The sequence below is a fragment of the Desmodus rotundus genome, chromosome 3 (genome assembly GCF_022682495.2).
Source record: "Desmodus rotundus isolate HL8 chromosome 3, HLdesRot8A.1, whole genome shotgun sequence".
Lineage (NCBI taxonomy): Eukaryota > Metazoa > Chordata > Mammalia > Chiroptera > Phyllostomidae > Desmodus > Desmodus rotundus.
In genome coordinates, this window is record NC_071389.1 from 171,475,676 (window position 1) to 171,497,101 (window position 21,426).

The window sequence follows — 21,426 nt, forward strand, 5'->3', positions numbered from 1 at the left end:
CTTAACATTATACACAGCAGACTTCTTTAAGGGAGAAATTACTATGTGGGAAAGCCTTCCAGCAAACACGCGCAAGCTGGTTGTGCCGAAGATAAATTGAAATTTATGAGGCTGAACACCTGCGGATAGTTAGGAACTTCCTTAAAAGAGAAATGAGAGTAAGTTGATGAACTCTGGAGAAAATGGACCTAATTTTTCCCAGCAACACTCTCTACATCCAAGAACAAGACACCTTCCTTACCAGTTGGAATCAGCTATAGGAAAAGACAAGATAAGTCTTAATATTAGCAATACCCTTGCATGGGTCCACTCAGGAAGACAATTGTAATAAAATAATTATCTGCTTTGACTGACAGTCTTATTGTGAAAAAGCCTTTACATAAAAAAAAAAAAAGGTTAGCTAATACTGGGTTGGGGCGAAGCTTTAATATGAGCAACATAGTACTAACCTTCAATTTAGTTCATTTCCAACTTTTGAGCTATGGGCTCAAAAGGATGTTCACCATGATAAAATATATAGTGTGAGTGCAAGTGTCTACTTTCTGCTCTGGGCCTATCACCTATAATACCACTAGCACATAAAAGGGACACAATCAGTATTTGTTGAATAAATAAATGAAGGCTGAGGTGAGTACAACACTGGTTCCCAAATGCTAACCATGACAAAATTTCACCAATTTGTAGCAAAATTGGAACAAAAAAGCCTGAAATTTGGTCACAAGCCCTCTACTAATCTTTAGTTTTAAAGTTGGTTTACCTCATTTCAGCCAACACTCTCAATTGTTGCTTGCAGAGCTCAGATGTGGAGTCAATACTCAAAGGAATCACATAGCATTTAGCTCAGAGAGGATCTTAAATTTTACCCAGAAGCCCAGACAGGAGCAGAAATAGTGGGGAAAGAAAGGAGTGAAGTCACAACTATTGGTTGGCCAAAAGGTCTGTTTAGTTTTTCCTTTAAAAGACACATTTTTCATTTTCAATAACTTAATTGACTTGGATAGGTTGAGTATGTTGGCTATCTCCTGCATGGTAGAACATTGATTGTTCCCAATGTCTCAGGTTCAATCGCTATCAACTTCAACTGGTCTACCCGACCGTGGAGCATCATCCAGCGAGAAATCTCCAGCATGAAACTTCACAAACCACTTTTGTGAACCACTTGCATTTCAGCTGCATTTTTACCTTTTTTGAAATAATGAAATCATATTATATATATAATATGATTTTGGTATATATATATATATATATATATATATATATATATACCAAAAATGTCGCTTATTTCCTTCTATCTGTAATATTAAAATGACTATACAAAAATTTTCCAATTTTGATAAGTTTTTTGAATGCATCCTGATATGACAGCTGTCACAATACAATCTAACAACATTGTGCAAATGAAGTTAAAGACAACTAAGCACTACTAGAGCCATCTTACAAAAAAAAAACCCAAACAATTTTTTTGGCCAGCCCAGTATAATTATAGAAGAGGACAGAGTAAAAATTATTTCATGTATCCTGCAAGGAAAAGTGCTGTTCTAAGGGAAAACCTCGTTCAGTTTCATTTGGTCCTAAACCTTGCTAAGGCTGGAAGAGTTGATTTGCGATCACATACAAAAGGTTTGGGTATTAGGTACTGAATCTGAGAAAGTAGTTCCTGTTTTTAAACACACGAGATATTTACTGAGAATTTAAGCCACTCTTGGTCTCAATCGACTTCCTTCTTCCCCTGCATAACAGAACACGGTATTCTTGGAAGTCACCCTGAGCCCCTGAGAACGCGTGCCTGCGGCCCTCAGGCCAGGCAAAGTGAAGCAGCACTTACCCAACTGTCCTCGGAGAGCAAAGGTGACCAGAACCAGAAACCCAGAAATGAAGTCATACGTATCTTTTGATAAATTCCCAGTTCCTCTGACTAAATATTTCCCTCAACCCCAGACACTGTAACTGTCAGTCATTCTCAGTCTGTTATTCTAATATGAGAAGTCTGACTTTAGTACCATAAAAGTCTTGGGAAAAAAAACAGTTATGACCACTGGTGGGCTCAAGGGACTGATAATGGAATATGAACCTTTCACCCCTAAAATGGTTCCTTGGGAACAGAAAGCAGCATTTTTCTCAGTGTAACCCTCCAGTGCCCCCATTTTCCCAGGTGGTGCTAAAACATTCAGCAGCTGCTGGCTGTCAGTGAGTCTGCAGCATCCTGAAGTCTTTTGAATGATCAGGGTGGACACCAAAATGTCAGCCCCAGTGCTTCAGAAAATTTGCATATAATCCCCTGGGAGTTTGCTGAAACACAGATTTTGATTCAGTAATCTAATGCGGGGCCTGCTCCCAGGTAACGCTGGCCCAATGAACCTTCCTTTGAGAGGCAAGGATCTATTCCACCTTTGCCTATGGAATTTAACTTTTGGGTCACCACAAAAATTTCTACGCGCCAAAAATCTCTATCTTGCCCAATACCAGAAATAGCACACATATACGAGTGGGAAGAAAATTCCGTTTTCCGTTACTTATCTGTGCAGGTTAGAACACACTTGGAGTCTGTGCCTGACCATTTCTAGCTTTGTGCCTACACCACAATGTAAAGGCATCTGTACATCTCTCATGCGATCTTTTCAACAGCTGTGAGCTAAGCAGAGCAAGTACAGCTATTATTTCAGAAAAGGAGAAAATAGATTGATCAAATTAAGGAACTGACTCACAGCATCTCATAAATAGTAAAAGCCAGATCCAGGAATTGTATTCAAATTTTGTGACACGGCCCTCTCCCCCACGAAGTCCAGAGTCTCTCTACTGCATGGGTGCCTTTCACAGTCACCCACCTTCTGCAGCCACCCAGCCAAGTTGTCTCTAATGTTTATTACATTGTTGCTCCTAGTTGTGTAACAAACAAATAAAAAATGTCAATGTTATATAGGGATGTCGGGGTTCACTCTTTCAGAACACGCTGTATCCCAAATGAGTTTTGTTTTGTTTTGTTTTTTAATCTGGAAGAGAAGCCTAAATTCTTCTGGAGGACACACAGCTGAGTAGAAGATTTAGGATCCTAAGATGATTCAACAGCAGAGACACTGTTGATCAATCTGAATGTAAATGCTAGTCCCCGACTGATCATCAGTGTTGGAAACTGAGTGAAAATGCTCGGTGACCCCACAGTGCGTGTGTCACGGTGTGAAGTGAGAAGCACCGCCTGCCGGTCTGGGCCGCTCTCAGAGAGAAGCTCCTTTTGGAGGACAAGTTCAAGAGCCCCGGGCCTCTTCTGTTTGGTTTGCTGCTGTGCCCCAGCACCCAGAAAAAGGCCTGGTATATAGACAGTGCTCCCTAAATATCCTTTAAATCAAATCAAGCACCGATGTCTTATGATACTGATACACAATGTAATAAATATTAAACTCTGTTCAAAAGCAATGCCCTCATTTCTTCCTAAGTGGATTACTTTTCACATTAATATGAATTAAAAGTCGTTATAAAATCTTTAATCCTTGAGGAAAATAAAGATGTTCTGTTCTTCACCAACTGACTAAAAATTACTCTTCAGTGCCTGAAAGATAGAAACTCAAAGTAATAAATTCCACACTACATCAGTACCATGTGGACTCAAACAGAGAAATACAGCCAATGGCACACATTTATTTCCACCTTATCTTTCTTTTATTAAAAAATATATTTTATTGATTATGCTGTTACAGTTGTCCCATTTTCTCCCCTTCACTCCCCTCCTCCCTGCACACCCCCTCCCTCCCACATTCCCCCACCTTAGTTCATGTCCATTGGTCATGCATATAAGTTCTTTGGCTTCTACATTTCCTATACTATTCTTAGCCTCCCCCTGTCTATTTTCCACCTACCATTTATGCTACTTATTCTCTGTTTTTTTCATGATATGGTGGGAATCTAGTTTCTGATTCCCCTTCAGATCTTGGCTCAATATGCATTTCATGAAAAAAAAGTCTACTATAGGTTCTTCACAGCATCAGGGACAACACCTCCCCTTCTTAAATGTCGTGCACTTTTGTATGGATTTACTTTAACTGTCTGCCACCAGACTACACTCCCTCTGAGGACAGGGACTGTCTCCCTTTGCTCTCAAGTACATCCATTGAACCTGCCCGGTCCAGATCCTTACCTGGTCTAAGAGTTACTAAAAAGTAGCAAATAGCCTCTGAAAACAATGGCTCTATCCTCACAAGAAGAAAGACGAGACTAGAGGTTACTCAGGTAGTCTCTATGACGGTACAATACAACACACAAGTTCAAAGCCTCTAGGGAATTTCAGCGGAAACTAATCATAGTTTTACATCCCAAATGCCTGTTCCCGTCTGGTCCACTGATGATCCGGGGCGCACGCTGTACTCATGAGACAGTCCAGACCGTAGGAAGAGACCGAGACTCAGCCGAAATGCAGAAAAAAAGGAAAGGGTCACCTCAGTATTCAAGTCTTGATTCAACAAATTAACTAAAGATTAAGCACTGTAGTGATATTTTAAAAGAATATTGATGTTATACATTTTTTTTACCATTCTATTTATTTATTTTCAGAGAGAGGGAAAGGGAAAAAGAAAAAGAGGCAGAGAAACACTGATGTAAGAGAGAAACATCAATTGGCTGCCTCCCACATGGGCCCCAACTGGGGACCAAACCTGCAATCCAGGCACGTGCCCTAACTGGGAATCAAACCGACGATTGTTAGGCTTTGCAGGGTGACGCCCAGCTCACTGAGCTACGCCGGTCAGGGCAGTCTTACACATGATTTTTAACAATGTGGGACACTCAAACCCGCAGCACAGAAACACTGAGTCTAAGAAAGAACAAAGCAAAATGAAGTTAAATGAGAACTGAGCTCAGAGTGAAAAACTAATTGATCACCAAATTTTCTATAAGCAATTCTGATTCAAAATTGGTCAGAGTGGAGGAAGACCGCGAACTGTAAAACACTGTAACCATCTAGGAATATCATCTCTGCATGCCTGTTCCCCACAACCCAATTGTGAAAAAGTTCAGTACCTGTGAAGCCTGCAAACAGGAGTCTACAGATAGTGAATTTGAAGGCAAAATTGTGACAGAGAAGACACATTTTATCTATTAGATTCAGAAATATCTCTTTGGTACACATACTTTTTTCAACCTTACTTAAATTACATTGTTATTTTCTTTTATTTGTGATACTATTCTTACAAACACTTATTTCTGGGGGCTGCCAGAAGAGTTCTGCCTCATTCTTCATCTCGTCTTTATGCTTGAATATGAGGCCCAAAAGTACATCACATTGCTACTCACCAGAGGAAGGCAAAGTGGAAAGATTTCCAGGAAAATCGGAGCCAGAACTCTTTGATGAAGTCAACACTGAGACCTCTAGACTTTCCGTTTGGAGGACAATATACTTGTTATTATCACGTATATCATTTTCAATTGGGTTTTCTATCCCTGCATCATTTACAACCCCAGAAACAGTGAGACTTCACTAAATGTTGGAAGGATCTGTGTGACTTTGGTCTCAGCTTGTTCATCTAACCACCTGAGGTCTTTGCCGATCCATCAACACTGGAACACTATCACTGCTTTTTGTAAAAGACTTCTGAAGGAAGAAAATCATACTCTAAAAGACCGTGCATTTTTAAAGTTCTTACAGATTCATACATAAAGTCAGATCACCAGGCTACTCAGTCTCATTTGTCTTAAAGTTTTTTTTAATCCTCATCTGAGGATATGTTTATTGATTTCTAGATGTCTTAAAGATTTACTCTAACTCTCAGCAAAGAAACTTGTGAATGTTACAGAAGTTGCATGATGCATCATTCAAAAAGTTTATATACAACTGAAAAGATAAAGCACACAGATTACTTTTGATTTCACGGTTTCCATTAGTTTATTATATGCTCTTCAACTAAATTTCAAAAACTTGAAATATAAACTAATACCATAAAAAAACTTAAAGATAGCCCTGGATGGTGTGGCTCAGTGGATTGAGTGCCAGCCTGCGAACCAAAGGGTCTCTGGTTCAATTCTCAGTCAGGGTGCATGCCTGGGTTGCAGAACACGGCCCCAGCAGGGGGTGCTTGGGAGGCAACCACACATTGGTGTTTCTCTCCCTCTCTTTCTCCCTCCCCCTCTGTCTAAAAATAAATAAATAATATCTTTAAAAAAACCTTAAAGATATAACTACATGTACATTTAAATAGCAGTGATGTTTTCTTTTACTCTGACCAGCCACACTATCTGTCAGTGTGCTAACACCCATCTGATTTATTTATATTTTATTTTTATTGTGGACACTATTGCAGATGTCTCCATGTCCCCTACCATTTGCCCACTACCCAGTCCCCCACCCCCTCCCTCTGGCCATCACCACATTGTTACCTGTGTCTATATGTCATGCATATATGTTCTTGGGCTAATCCCATCACCTTTCATCCAGTACCCCTTCCCCCATCCCTCCTTAGAGCTGTCAGTCTGTTCCATGTATCCATGCCTCTGTTTCTATTTTGTTCATTGGATTCCACATATAAGTGAGATCATCTGGTATTTGTCTTTCTCTGACTGGCTTACTTCACATAGCATGATAATCTCTAGGTCCATCCATGTTGTTGCAAAAGATAAGATTTCCTTCTTTTTATGGCTGCATAGTATTCCATTATGTGAATGCACTACAGCTTTTTATCCATGAATCTACTGATGGGCACTTGGGCTCTTTCCAGATCTTGGCTATTGTAAATACTGCTGCAATGAACACAGGGGTGCACATGGAAACCCAATGTTCGGGAGAACAAACACTGTATGTTTGCCTCTGATACATCCAATAAGGGGTTAATTTCCAAAATACATAAAGAACTTATACAGCTCAACAAAGGAAGACAAACGATCCAATTAGAAAATGGGCAAAGGACCTGAATAGACACTTCTCCAAAAAGGACATACATATGCCCAATAGACATGAAAAATGCTCAATGTCACTAATCATCAGAGATGCAAATAAAATCACAATGAGATATCACCTCACACCTGCCAGAATGTCTTTCAACAAACAAGTGCTGGCGAGGATGTGGAAAAATGGGAAAACCCTTGTGCACTGTTGGTGGGAATGCAGACAGATACAGCCACTGTGGAAAACATTATGGAGTTTCCTCAAAAAATTAAAAATGGAACCACCTTTGACCCAGCAATCTCACTTCTGGGAATATATCCTAAGAATTCCAAAACTCATCTGATTTAAATTAATCCTCATAGCAACTCAAACAAAAAGTAGCCCCCATCTTAAACAAATAAACAAAAAATAGTCTCAGAAAAGCTAAGTACATTATTTTAAGATCATGGAGCTACTAAAATTTTTTATTTTCATGATTATATAAGAAAATCCTCATCCTCCCAAATAATGGGAACTTCCCCCCCATGAACCTACATGGCATAACAGGATTTTGATGAACAACCACCAAAAATCATCTTATAAACCTTAAGCAACTATTTTCAAAAATTAGAATAAAACTTCTTTTGGGGATTCATTCATTATTCTTACATAAGCCTAGTACCTTACATTATTTGTGAAGAGCCAGGCTCAGCTATACAGAGAATCTCCCTGTAGCCTCATCTCATTCCGTATCTTTTATTTTCAAAACAAAAAATCAGTCTACATGTTTTAGATGGAATGTCGAAGGGCAAACCCACACATTTGCAAACTTTATAGTAAGGGTGGTAAAGTGGATGGGCAGATAATGTTTTCTTCCAAATGAAACAACCTAAAGGAGATGTTATCACTCATTGGAAACTGAAAGGATAGAATAGAGGCGTTTGAAGAAACCTTCCAGCCCTGGCTGGTGTGGCTCAGTTGACTGGAGTGTCATCCCATAAACCCAATGGTCACAGGTTCAATGCCCCATTAGGGCACAAACCTAGGTCACAGGTTCGGTCCTTGGTCGGGGCATGTATGAGAAGCGATGGATTGATGTCTGTTTCTCTCCCCCTCTCTCTCTCCCTTCCCCTGAGATTTAAAAAAAAAAAAATCTTCCAATGGACCCAAATACTTCAGTGCTATGGCAGCAACTGCAATACAGAAAGAGTGACCTGCCTGGGGCTGAGGAGGAAGTCAGCAGCAGTCCTGGACAAGAACATGGATTTGAGGTAGCTTTCCCTCTAAACTTACTCCTCTCCACAGAGCCACAACAGAAAGAGGCCACACATACAATCTTCTTCACAACACAATTCTTCCAAGTTCAGGAAGCTAGTGTGGATGTCTACATTAAAAGTAGGGGATGGAGGAACCTAGGCTCCCAGGCAACATCCAATGCTTAAACATATATAACAGGGACCTATTTGTGTTACAGTACCATGTTTTAGAATAAAATGCTAAATATCTATGCAGTTGCCATGTCAATTTTGCTCACTTTCATGGTTTTGCAGATCTTCCTTTCAGTGAAGAGCCTCCCATTTCCTCTCATGTAGTAAAGTAACGCACCCTGATCCCAAAAGAAAGAATAAAACATTGGGGTAATTTATCCTCAAAATAAAATATCCAATTTTCCTTCAGATAAAAGAAAAACTTGTTAAACCATAGAAGGTATGGTGTTCATCAAGACGTAAGGGATTATATCAAAATATTAATATCAGCAAATGCTTCTTTGATTTAAAAAATACCTTCCAAAAGGATGCAGTTTGTGACTTTGTTACACTAGGAACCATGTGTGATTCTCTCCTCCCTGGAAGAGGCACCAGTAGAGAATAAGATGAAACATTCACTTGATACATTCAAAGTTTTATTGCAGGTAGTGATTTTTGCAGAGGCCTCTGTGTCTGTGTACACGAACTCTGATGTATTAGGAGCAGCAGCAAAAAACAGAAACCATAAAAGAATCTTCTAAGTATAACGCTGAAATTTAGTCATGAAAGTTTCTAGGTTTATTCTCTGTATCCACTAATTATTGGTATGAATAACATCTTCTAAATGTTCAGCAAGATCTCCCTCTTCTACTTTCTGTCTTTTAAAGCAGTCTGTAAGAGCTTTTACCCAAGGTACTAGGTTAACCAAAGTATATCAGTGTGGGGTTTACTTCAGCCCATTTTTCCCAAATCAGGACAAGGGGTCTAAAAATCCTCTCACTGTATTTTTAAAATCTCTTAAATTAAAACACATGTATGTTTTCTGCTCCTTTTCAGATAATTTGCTCTTTTCATAAAGAAGGAATAAAAGCAGGCGTGAATAGCGGCTTGGCAGTTAACCACACTTCCAATTAACAGGCCCTGTGACTGTTTATCTCTGAGACAGACTCGGAAATTTCCAAGACTGTAATGTAATTTCTGCCAGGCCCATTAGAGGGAGCTACAGGGAACATTAGTTTCCCAACGAAGGGTATTTAGATGAGTCATTGACAGAAAATGCAAGTGACCCAAGAATATTAACCTGGTGCATGGGGCCTCGAGCCACCATATATTGACTCCAGAGCACCAGTAGATCATCATATCCCTAGCTGGCCAACACAGTCTTTTTTGTCCACGATTCTTAGTAACAGCTTAAACATGGGGAGACTGTTAGGGCACCGCTCTTAGGAAGGCAGCACTGTCAATCACTCACCAGCATCCAGAACACCTGGATGCTCACAGACAGTTTCCTGGCAGCTTTGGATGCTTTTTAAACTACGTGAGATGGTGCTGCCAAGTGCATGAGATAAGTTTTATGTAAGTGCACACAGAAGAAATCCAGAGTGGCACGGGAATGGGTGGCATCAGGTAGCTGAAATCTCAACATACAGAAATTTTTATTAATTCCCTCCTCTATTAGTAAGTAGTTTGGCTGTGTGAAATGCTTAAATATTTAGAAACAAATTTTTAAACTAATAGCATTTTTAAGTTTCCATATTTGAAAGGACTTAACGAAGTTCTCCTTTCCAAGCCTTGAAATCAGAGCTGGTGTTAAGGATGAAATGCTCACATCCTCTTCCAAGGCAATAAGTGTCTGCCTTTTACTGAAGACATTTAAATGGTGTTTAATCAAAAGATCATCTTCCTAAACAGTACATAAACTTTTCCAGTTAGGGAAAAAAAAGATTCTGGTAATAGCCAAGGAATAACATTAATTATTTAAAAATGAATCACACTATCACTTCTCCAAACATTTTAACAATCTTTACTTTTCTGTTTCTTTGATTTGCTTGTAGGTGAAAGTTGCCTCACTTGAAAGTAAATAGCTGGAGGACTGATAAACTGTCCATGGAGTCCTGATTAGCATATACATGCATGCTAAAATTATCTCATGATTGTGGCAGAACGTTAACAAACAACTTACTATATTGAAAATAGTTAAATAACCACTTCCTTTTACCCTTTCAGGAGAAGTTGTTGTTGATAAATATACACTTGTATTTATATCCTGCACTAGGCACTATGCTGAGGGCTTTCTATGCAGTATCTCTAATCCTCAAAACATTACAGTAAGCACATTATAAACAGTTTGCATTTCATGAATGAAGGGTCCAGGGCTTTGGGAGTTTAAATGACTTGCCCAAGGTCACAATTCTAGTAACTTGCAGAGCCAAAATTGAGTCCAGTTTTGTCTCAAACTACAGCTCAAATGAACACCCACCCTCTGACCACACTCACGTTCTGCACCATAACGTAAGCACGAACCCAAACATTCCCCTTCAGCATGTGAGTCACTACAGTGGAGCCAGAGATACTACTGCTACTGATGCTTCCTTCCCCAAGTTTTGAAATTTTTGCTTTATAGACTTTCTGTGATGAAAAGATCAGACTTTGCCACTTGCATGATTATTGCACACTGGGTGTGATCACCTAACAGCCCAAGAAAAGCACGGACCCCAGGAAAAGAAGCCAGGCCGTGATGATGACCCAGTGATTATCTGTATGATCTGGGGCACGTCTCCAAGTTAGTCCATGCCGGACATCTCCAATTTACAAATGACATCTGTAATCACCCTCTACGTGTTTGCAGCTGTCCGCCTAACACTTCACACAACTGCAGTCCCAGAAGCCACAATTAGAACAGTGAATAATAAGTATTCCAATATTAGTAAGGCTTTTTGTTGCAGGGCTAACTGAACTGAAAAACGCTAGAGGCACTCTCTTTGTGATAATCTGGATGAGGTAAAAAGAACGTGAGAATTCAGGGGGTTATTTTAAAAAATGAAAAATGACTCCAAGGACACAATTTATAGAAAGCAATTCAGAGTCTATTTAGTCAGAAAATTCCAATCTGAGATTGTGTGACTGTATTTTCAAACCACAGTCAATAGGTGGTTTTTAAAGAGCAGGGTCAATACAGGTTTCTGTGATGTCAACTGATTGATTCTCTCCTGTTAGGGGCAAAATCTTTGGGATGAAATGTCAGAAAGGTTATTTTGGCCTCAAATATTGTAATGAACTTTAAAAGACAATGAAACAGCATGTTAAGCTACATATATTTTAATTTTTAAACTCATGTGTTAAAGTATAGAGCCACCCTAGAAGAGTTCCTCTTATTAAGTGTGCAACTCTCGAAATGCTTTTGTACAAATATGTTAAGTTGAGAAAGTGATACTAGCAAATAGTTAAATACCATATGCTACAAGTCATGGAAAAGAATAGTTTAACTACGGTTCACATAAAACTAAGAGCTCAAAGGAAGGTTATTTTGAAAATGTACCCAAATAAATTTTGAAACATTTGGGGGCATTCTGTAGTTCAAGCCTACGACTATTAGGCAAAATATGCTGTCGATGTTGGCTTATGGTTGCTGGGTGGGTGCCAGAGAGACAAAGAACCAGAGTCTAGGATATATGGGATGCATTTGATGTTTCATATTTGAAACAAAGTGAGAAACTTAAATCATGGAGATAAAAAAACAAAACATCAACAACTACAAAGAAGTAAATATACTCTTTCTAATGGCCAAATCTAAATACATTAACTTTCTCTTTTATAATCCCTCTCTCCCAAAATGCTTTGCATGTCCTAGGTGCTCAGTAAAGCGTTCATCCCATAATACCTATCTTTGCGTTTAAAGTGAGCCGATTACACTACTAAGGATCATCTTCCCACCCCACAGGGCTAGTTGGCTAAAAGTTGTCCATGGCTCGGGGAAGCACTTCACAAACACAGATGTGACCAATACAGTATTTACAACTAAACAGTCTCACATTCAAAGTGTTTTTTATACTAGAAAGCCCATAGCTCTATTCTCTCAAATTTTTAACCATTTAATAAAAGCTATCAGGTGCAGCACTCTAGCATGAAATATTTTGAGACAGTGTCAAAAATAAGATAAAACAGCCCAAAAAGTAACCATTTGAAGAAAAAAAGAATATATGAAGGGCCCATGGACACTGACAACGGTGTGGGGATTAGCTATGGAATGGGGGGGCAGGATGGGTGTGTAGGGGCAAAGGGGGAAAATGGGACATCTGTAATAGCATAAACAATAAAACATCAAAATGAAAAAAGTCACCACCCTAAAAAAATCTTAAGTCAAACCAATGTCTGCTATTTTTCTGCCCTATATTCACTGAAGGCAATATTACGCAGTAGAACTTAATTATACTCAAACCGTTACTTAATAACATGCTTATTCATGCTGTCAACTAACATCATCTTCCTTGGAAGGAGAGTTCATGTGGCAGAATTATAATAAGAGGGTAGGAAAGGGAAAGGTTCACAACATCAATGTTATTTAGACTCAACAGATTCCACAAATCCCAATATTTACAATATTTACCTAATAATCTTTAATATAATACATGCTTCTTAAAGGAAATATTCCAGTAAAATTAAAACCCTTTTGATGGTGTTCATTTAAATACTTTTGAAGTAACAGAACAGTGAAAACAATGTATAATCTGAACCCCTGAATACACAATAACCTCACTACTACTGCATATACCCAATCCTTTGAACATCAAAAGAATAAAAACCTCCAAAATTTAAAGATTGCAATTCATAGACATATCATTATATCCCTCTTTAATCTCACTTATATTATTTAATAAAATGTGTATCAAAACTTGAAATAAGAGAGTTTGATTTGTGGTGTTTCTTCATAATTGAACAGATTACAACAGGAAGCAAAAAATCTACATGGAGGGCCTGAACTAGACAGTCCGCGAGCAAGTCCTAGTAACTCAGACTTCAGGACAGAAGCAGATGTGACTGGAAACACCCCAAGGATGCAGAAACAATTCTTCAGATGCATCCATTTCCATTTCAAAGAAGAGTAAGAAAGTCTTTATTTATTTGAATACTTTTGGAAAATTTCAGTAAATTTAAGATAATAAACTTATGTTATCTAACAAAATAAAAAATAGTGTGCCTTTTTACCTAGATATTCTTTCTTTACTTTTTATTTCTTTACTTTTTACTAATTCTACCCTATGTGGAAATACATACATTAATTATATGGCTAAATTTACTTAATTTTAAAATACCTGTCTTGCCCTGGCTGGTGGGGCTCAGTGAACATGTGCCAGCCTATGAACCAAAGGGTCACCAGTTTGATTCCCAGTCAGGGCACATGCCTGGGTTGCGGGCCAGGTCCCTGGTCGGGAGCTCAGGAGAGGTAACCACACATTGATGTTTCTCTCCCTTTTATTCTCCCTCCCTTCCCCTCTCTCTAAAAATAAATAAATAAAATCTTTAAAAATAAATAAAAAAATAAAATATATATCTTTTGGGAGAACTATATTAAAATTACTGACTATTCTATTGCTTTTTTAAAGAAATTATAACAAATTTAACCTGAACATGATCTAATGTCTAAACCTTGGTAAATCAATACAATAAAGGCAAAAATTTTGGTAAGTTGAGTTTAAAGGAATTCTAAGATGCAGCACATACCTAACCCTACCAAGAGCAATAATTTAAAGACCCAAGAATGAAATATCAAAAGAGAAACATGCCTATAAGTCAAAGTCAGCTCCCAAGGCTATACCATAGTTATAATGTTATATTACCCAGTAACACTCTCATTTTACCAAACCCTGGAAGAGAACCCTTAGTGTAGTGGTATACATCTCGAGTACTGTTCATATATAAAAATGAAAGGTACAGAAAATTTTCACACTTCTTAAGCTTTTCACCCAGCTAGAGGTCGTGGACGAGATCCATGGGTTTTCTCTGCTCAGATCTCAATATCATACAGCACTCACTCAGTCCTTTATGAAACTATACTTGTTGGCATAAATATAAAGAATTCTTAATAATTTACTAAGCCTGCATTAGAAAAGCTTGTGAAAATTGTGAAAACACCATATCGCCCAGTGTACCTTAATCCTACCCTTAAATAAGATTTCAACACCACCCTGAGGAAACGCGAACCAATTATATAGACTCTTTACCCCTTTCTTTGTGGCAAGTTGACAACAGTCCCAACAAATCTAATCTTAACCATCCACACAATCATGTAACCTTAGGACCTTAATGAATTTTCCAGGGATCTTCACTGCCCCAGCCCAGTGAGGATATAAACACATAAATTTGATTTTGGTGAATGCGAGTAATTGAATCTCATCTTCAACCATATACAGGAAGTCTAACCTCAAGACCCAGCATCAGTACCATTATTAAGAAGAACAACAAACTGCTCCCATTATTGGACTAATTGTTATAAAGCTTCCCCCTTAATATGGAGTTAAAAGATGCATGTAGCTTTCATTTATTGATTCTACTTTTGCTTTCTAGATTACCATACAAGTGTCTCCACTTTTTTTAAGAGCAACCTCGAAAATAATTGGAGACAGGTGTTTTAGTTCCTGTTAAGTCTTCTTGAGCCTACATGGTCCCACTTCCTCTTTTTTCTACATGATTTCCAGATTTCTGGCACTACAGTTTGTCAATGTCTTTCCTAAAATTATGGAGTCTTGGACAGAACACAATATTCCAACTGTGATCTGTCCAGTGTTAAGTACGTCAAAGATATTACTTCCTATAATGCGGACACTCTATTCTATTTATACTGCCTTAGAAAGTCTTAAGGGTTTTTTTTTTTTTAAGCAGCTGCATCATACAGTTGGCTTATATTAAATTTGTAGTCAAGTAAACCCTCCAGATGTTTTCTAAAAAATAAAAATTTTCATATTCAGTTTTCACTTGGAGTCAGCAACCCCTTACTGAAGTAACAGGCAGAGAATTCAGATGCGTAGCTGCCTGAGAGGGATAAACATCTGGGATACTTCAATGTATTTTGTTACAAAATCTCTTCTAGTTGCCATTGTCATTGCCTAAATCTTCATCAAGAGAATCAAGTGGTTTCACTTTGGGAAAGTCTTTAATATTCAAATACATATTTATGAATATTATTGCTTATGTTATATTTAATATGAGCTGGTAACCATTTTGAATACTTTAAAAACGTAAACTCATTTTATCTGGGTAACAGTTATGTGAAGTAGATATTATTATTATACCCAATTAACAAATGAAGAAATTGAAATGCAAACGATTTAAATAACTTGCCTCAAATCACACAGTAAGAAGCAGTGAAAGGATTCAAAATCAGGTTGTCTAGAGCCAAACTGGGCTAATATTCATTATGTCATTATATTATGCTGCCTCTTGACCCTAAAATAAATGCTTAGAAAAATAGCATTGTGTCAGACACTTGGGAAACAAACAAAATAATATAATAGCATCATCATACTTCTATGTTTGTCTTAGTTCCATTAAATAAATAACAGATAAATAAAACCATTATAAGCAACGTAGAAATAGGTCATAGACATTCTGAGCATAACTTCCTACTGAACTCCAAACATGAAGGAGGTCACGTTAGGCTGATGAAAGGATTACAAAATTAAATACATGTCAAGTGCTTAGAATAATGTCTGCCCAACTTGAGTGCTAACTCTATTTAAATATCAATTTTATAATCATTTATTCATATAAGTATGCATATATGTAAACTCATACTTATCAATTACAAAGTTCCTTAGGGCAAGAAAGAATAAACTTTTAATTAAATAGTAATGAGGTTTTAATTTAAAAAGTGAAATATTCTTTTAAATATAGAAGGGAAGTGTGTGAGAATTAAAGTAGGCAGGACTATGGGAAACACTGAGTGATAAAAAAAAAAAAAAAACATTCAACATCTTTAGCATCCATCTTCTAGTGAGAAGAACTCCACTATCTTCCTGTATTTCATCTACACGTTTGGGGATTAAAGATAAAACTACTCCCAAAAACATGAATTACCACCAGACATTACTGCATACCTAAACCAATCCAGACACTTGCCTCTTTAAGTACGCTAAATTGATATTTTTCGCAACCCATATATGCTCCTGCTAATCCACGGTTGGCTAAAACATGTTCTTTCATTAGTGTTTTCAAATGAGACAAGATTCCAGACTGTTGTTTTAGCCTTTGACTAAGGGTTACATACTGGCAACACCAGAGGCATCTCATCACTAGAACTTCCTGAACACACTAAGTCCTGTCACTTGGCCTTGAACTTTGGTTGCTGTGCTGTGCAAGGAGATAGTGCAGGACGAGACTGCCCCAATGGAGAGAATTCAGGATGGAAATTACTGTCATTACATCATGATCTGCTGTCTTGAGATGGCTGTTCTCTTGTTGATACTGTGGTTTTAATTATAATCACTGTTAATACTTATTAAAGTTTGTCATTGGCTGTTTGGTTTACTCTGCAATGAGTGTCGGTGATAGAAACTTGCTTACTTTTATGATGTTTCCAATAAATAGATATTCTGACATGTACATGTAGCAGTTTCAAAGTAAATCATCTACAAAGCACCTGTAAACATTCCACACCACCTCCCAATTTTCATATTGTATGAATAAGAACACTGCATTGTTAAGTCATCTGTGAATTTATGTTAGTGACTTGCAATGATAGGATTTTCAAATAAAATAAATTCATAAACATATGTTCAAATTAGAAAGTCAGCATCATATATGCTCCTCTGCATCTATTTGCATTTATTGATTTATTTTTCTGTTGGAATGGAAACTTGTGATTGAGAAGAAGTAATTAAAAGGGGAAAGGAGGAAGAAAAAGAGACAGAAAGTGAGAGGTGTACTTATGTCAATATTCCCCCAAACACACGAGACAAGATGCTTTGTTGCAGCTCACTCACGTCTCCATTAATCATTACCTTTTCTTTCTCATCCCCTTTCCCTTACTAACAATTCAGAATTGACCACCTTTTTTATAGCCCTTCAATAATACAGCAAGAACTAATATGATTACAATATTGTTAAGAATTTCAAGCAATTACTTATCCTTTAAAAGGTTTACTTTGTTTATAATTACTTTCTCTTAATCAAGAAAATGCAAAACCCCAATACTTTCTACTTCTAATTTGCATCCCCTCTCACCAACTTTGACCTCACTGAAAGACACCGCTTCTCCTTCATCCTGACACTGAACACAATGACTACACTCACCCCCCTCACCCCCACCTTTACCATCAGGAGCCTTACCTTAGGAGGTGAGTTCCACAGAAGTGCTTATTATCTCAGCGGGCCCTGCAAATCACCAGGAGGCTACAAGAAAAGTGAGGGCTGTCGTAGGCCCCTTGTTACAAAGGGAATCAAACTTTTAAGAAGAGACGCAAAATGTAAGTGGCAGAGCAAAAACACAGATCAGCCACTCACCAGCACTAAAACCTTATGCATGAGAGTCTACTTAACCTTTATAATTATTTCTAAGCCAGAATTAATGATTCTGAACGTCTGTTTTTGAAGGAACACCTTTGTTTGTCCAGGTGCACGAGGCTGTTTCCCTCTGCCACAGAAAAACAACTTCAAGGCATCATAAAAAGCACACACTCAAAATGATCGTTTTAATCTCAGCTGTATGTGTACAATGAAACATTTCAGGATGATCTCAAGCAAAAAGTCAGCCAAGACAGATATGAGTGTGTGAGTGCCTGTGTATGAGTGCGTGCGCTGTGTCCAGGAGAGGGAGAGCGGGAGATGTGGGGAGAAAACTGAGCTCCTAACAGATGAGCAATCTCTAATTGCCATTATTTTTTGTAGCATTCAAATCTGTGCCAATACAAAAATTTATAAGCTCTATATTAAATGTGTATATATTTCCTCTGTATATTTTATAAATATGTCTCCTTTACTAAATATATTTTGATAAATGAAAGGCCACAATCTTTTCAGAGACCTACATATTGAGAATGGCATTATAATTCAGTACTGCATAAAACCAGCATAACTGAAATTAACCCAACCTTCACTGGCTACATAGTCCAGTGATTTGTAGTATTTCCAGCCTAATTAGCATGCAACTGAAATTTTACACTAGTACTATTACACTAGTACATAACTATTATATAACAAACTAGGTAACATTAGTATTGCCAATTCTGTTACTGAAAAATATAAGACGTATGTTATATTATGACAGTCACACTATAAAAGACAAGAAATTTTTAAAAGGTAAACACTTGGATATTCAATTAGATCTCAAAAGTCTATAGCAATTTTAACTGAATAATCTTTACACTTTTAAGAATTGTCTCCAAGGCAGGAAATAAATATGCCGATAACTCCAACTGCCTTTAAAAATTCATATATCCATAAATATATAAAATATTCATATGTGTCTTCCTTTGGGACCATTTAGCGAAATTCGCCTGCTTTGTGAATTATCTTACAGGGATGAGACAGGATAGCATCGGTAAATGGGTATTCGCTGGTATTCACCCAAGTCTAGATGTAGCTACTGTCAGGTCCTTTGATATAATTTTTAGAACATGACTTTGTTGGAAATAAATCTTTACTAAATTATGTGGATTCTTTTTCTGACAGAATAATATTTTCTAAAACAAAACTTCACCTATATTATAATGGGTGCCCTCAGTAATGACATGAAATAAAATTGACTTTTATTCAACGGTATTGGTTCTGTACATAATCTAAAAGTTAAATTAAAATTATTTCTTTTGATACCATTCTAATTACAAAAAAGGCACTTAAAGGGCTGGCTTGTTATTTTAATGCGCTATACAGAAAGTTAGTGCTACCCTAAAATTTAAAAATAAATATAGCAATAGCTCTAAAAAAAAAGTAAAGTCGATACTTTTCAATTATTGTTATTTGAGAAATTCATACTGTTTTATTAGTAAAACTTTATAATTTAGGTAGGAAAAGAAAATCAGTTATAACACGGTCTGAGCCAAATTATCCTAGACTAGCTATTCTCAGAGCTTAGATTTCCCAAATATTTGCCCACTTTTGACTTTATGTTGCTCATTACCAATCTATGTTTTAGGACTTCAAAGGCCAGCTATTCCAGGGAGCAAGAAGCTAGTCAGACATGAAACCTGAATGCCACTCTTAGGAACACAGAGTGCTCTGGCCCAGCCACAAAACCAGGCCTCATTTCACCTCTCCCACTTCCTGTTAATAGCAAAGGTTAGAAACAGATTCTGTTCCCAAGCACAAAAGTCAGCATGTCTTTTTTATTATTATTATTATGATTACCAATAAAACTCTAAGCAGCACACACAGATACAAGTGTTTTACACTGTTTTCTTATTCTATAGCAGAGTTATAAACTCTTGAGATGTCATGGCAATATAATTGCTCTACAGATTACCTTGGCTGCAATTAAAGCAACAAACCTCATTGCCAATAGAAAACTCTTACCGTCCTGATTCATCACTGTGAAGACAGATTTAAGTCTTCTAAATACATATGTAAGAATATTGATTTGATCATCAAAGTTAGAGCTATTATTAGGATAAAATGTTTTCTGAACTACAAAACATGAAATTATATTTATACAAAGACAAAATAAATGACAGAAAAGTCAACTTTTGAGGGGAAAAAAACCTAGAACTGTATAGAAACATATATGCCTAAAAGTCAATGCCATAATATTTTAAGGTGGGTAATTTGACACTTTGACAATTTCTGCACTAGTGGTATATGTAAGTTTATCAAGTATAATTGTTTTATTTAATTTGCCATCGCTATTATGGTTTTGCCACTTTAACACTTCTATTTAATCCCATCAAACTGCATTTCCACTAATACTTAAACACCTCCCATGCTCAGAATAGGCATTTTTTTTACCCTAGTTCTACTATCTGGGACAATATGGAACATGGCTATCACTCATCAGCCTGCCCTTCCCCCTATTCCTACTGAAGTGCAGTCTAAATGCCTATCAGATTCAGGGCATATGAACACAGGGTGAGATCCTTTTATTGACTGATAGCATCTAGAATCGGATAACGAAGTGTAATAACTAACCCTGAACATGGAAGTGCCAGAAATTTGTATTTCTAGAGATCAACCTGATGTTCACCCATCATGGGGACTTGGTTAGCGGTGTGTAGCCAATCTTCCCGGGATTCTGCTGAGAAAGTAAGGTTTATACTGTTACCTCTGCAGGACTTTTGAAAACTCCATCGCCCCAGCCTTCACCTGGGGTCTCCCTAGCCCTCAGTACAAGTAAAATTGCCTTGAGAGCCCCCAGATTCCAGTCAGTAAAAGTTCCTGACCTGACCTTTACTCCTTGATTCTTGTTCCTTGTTGAGTTGTCATTCTTCTTGGATGCTAGTTTATTCCAGGTACTTCTGTCCACATCATGTCAACCTTGGCATGAAACTCAGACTGTTCTCACACATTGAAAATAATGTAACACTTGGAAGAAAGACTCACGAATCTATGAGACTTGACTGAGTTTGGAGGAGGGGGACATGGGGGATTTACAAGTACGAGTCACATTGTAAGTTGGCACCCAGCTTCTGATTCCCTATGCTTGTTCTTTCCCATAGTCTTTTGCCACTTGCCAAAAAGATTACAAAACATTCTCTCTTTGTCACACAGATATTATTTTTTCTTCTCTGAAGCCCTGACTCCATCTGATACCCAAGCCCTTTGGGAACAGGTAGAATGAGAAGAAAGTGATGTTCTCACCACACTTATGATAATATCTAAATATATTTCCATACTTTCCTAAAAGAAATTTTGGTAACAGTTCTAAAGTAGGGAAAAATATACTTCACTTGACTGAAAAAGTCCCTAAAACTACCCTCATGCCACTCTCTGTCTTCATTAATATTAAATTTAATCAGATGGTTGAAATTTAATTTTTTTAATTATTTAATAAATATGGTATTTAACATATAATGACTGTTCAAAATAGATAAATACAATATGTCTATTTTATTGTAAATTAAAACAAAAATATATGGCTTTATTTTTGTCAAAACTGACATTTTAAAATGCATTTCTTGGTGCCCTACTGGTGTGACTTGGTTGGTTGAGCATCATCCCACAAAGTAAAGGTCACCGGTTTGATACCTGGTCAGGGAACATGCCTGGGTTGCAGAATCGGTCCCCACTCAGGGTCCATACAAGAGGCAACTGATGTTTCTCTCTCACATCAATGTTTCTCACCCTTTCTCCCTCTCTTCCCCTCCCTCTAAAAATAAATAAATAATATCTTCTAAAAATAAAATAAAATGC

The 21,426-nt window shown here is 37.4% G+C and overlaps 1 protein-coding gene across 4 annotated transcripts in view; it reads right to left on the reverse strand.

The window, feature by feature from the left end:
* PDE3A (phosphodiesterase 3A) overlaps positions 1 to 21,426 on the reverse strand; it is a 285,977-nt gene that overhangs the window by 215,658 nt on the left and 48,893 nt on the right. The window contains exon 1 of one of the 4 annotated variants that reach the window (XM_045184056.3): positions 17,416 to 17,658. The exons of the other annotated variants lie outside the window; for them this stretch is intronic. The gene's annotated coding sequence lies outside the window, so the exon portion shown is untranslated. Of the gene's footprint in view, positions 1 to 17,415; positions 17,659 to 21,426 lie in introns of those variants that run through there. 4 annotated transcript variants of the gene reach the window in all.